The following is a 1,581-nucleotide window of genomic DNA, read 5'->3' on the forward strand; positions in this document are numbered from 1 at the left end:
TTTCTTTCTCTTTTTTCTCCTTTTTTCCCTCTTTTTTCCCCTCTTTTTTCTTTCTCTTTTTTCTCTTTTTCCCCCTCTTTTTTCTCTCTCTTTTTTTCCTCTTTTCCCCCCCTCGTTTTTCTTTCTCTTTTTTCTCTTTTTTTTCCCTCTTTTTATCATTTTTCTTTCTCTTTTTTCTCTTTTTCCTCTTTTTTTTTTCTTTTCTTTTTTTTTTTTTTTTTTTTTTTTTTTTTTTTTTTTTTTTTTATTTTTTTTTTTTTTTTTCTTTGGGGTCTTTTTTTGGGATGGCAGCGCCCGGGAAAGAGGAGAGAAAAAAGAAAGACTCAGCGGAGCGCAAGCGGCCGCCGGCGGTTTGGTGCCGGGAGCTGCCTCTGTAAATACCCGGTTCCTCCCCTATAATTACCATCCTGCCTGCCCCGTCCCCAACCCACCGCGGGATTTGGGGTGGGAGCCGGAGCCTCGGCGGATAAAACCCCTTCATTGAGCAGAAAAAAAAAAAAAGAAAAAAATCAATTTAATGACTCCAGTGAGATCAGGGTTTAAGCCTCGTTTAAGTTTTACTAATCATGAAGGAATTATTGGTTGATAATGTGGCATATATGGGGCTTTTTTTTCAGACCTGCCAGCTTTGTAAGCACGAGGGAGCTGGAGCCCGAAGCAGTTTGTCCCCACGAGTACAACACTCATTTTTTTTTTTTTTCTTCCTGGGTGATTTATCTCGCTTTGAAATCCCTCAGTTTAAGACAACTCGCCGCCCAAGGAGGGGATTTAGGGGGAAATTGAGGCGGTTTTGGGGCTGGGAGAGGGGAGCGAGGGGGGATTTAAAGGGTGGTACCCGCTGGGGCACGCCCCCTTCGTTAGGGTGGGGTAATGAGGGTGATTAGCGGGTGGGGTAATTAGGGGAGGGGGGCTTTTGCAGCCTGCAGAGTGCTGGGCGGGGGGTGGAGGGGGGGGTTCAGGCGCTGCCGGAGCAGGGAGAGGGGACCTGGGTGTGCAAATGCCACCGTGCGTGTGTAAATGTCACCGTGAACGTGTAAATGCCTGTGTAAATGCCACCCTGCCTGTGCAAATGCCACCGTGCACGTGCAGAGGACACCGTGCCCGTGTAGATGTCACCGTGCACGTGTAAATGCCACTGTGCGTGTGTAAATGCCACCGTGCACGTGTAAATGCCTGTGCAAATGCCACCGTGCACGTGCAGAGGACACTGTGCCCGTGTAAATGTCACTGTGCACGTGTAAATGTCACTGTGCACGTGCAGAAGACACTGTGCCGGTGTAAATGTCACCGTGCCCATGTAAATGCCACCGTGCATGTGTAAATGCCACCGTGCACGTGCAGAAGACACTGTGCCCGTGTGGATGTCACCCTGCCCGTGTAAATGCCACTGGGCCTGTGTAAATGCCGTCACACACGTGCAAATGCCACCGTGAACGTGCAAATGCCACCATGAACGTGCAAACGCCACCGTGTCGGTGCTACCACCGCCTTGCCCGTGCAAATTCTGTGCACGAGCGGCCCCTCGCACACCCCTGCTGCGTCCTGCAACACCCCACCCCGAGCCCCCCCAAACCCTCCAAT

This window comes from Calidris pugnax, unplaced genomic scaffold (assembly GCF_001431845.1).
Source record: "Calidris pugnax isolate Ruff unplaced genomic scaffold, ASM143184v1 scaffold1058, whole genome shotgun sequence".
Taxonomy (NCBI): Eukaryota; Metazoa; Chordata; class Aves; order Charadriiformes; family Scolopacidae; genus Calidris; species Calidris pugnax.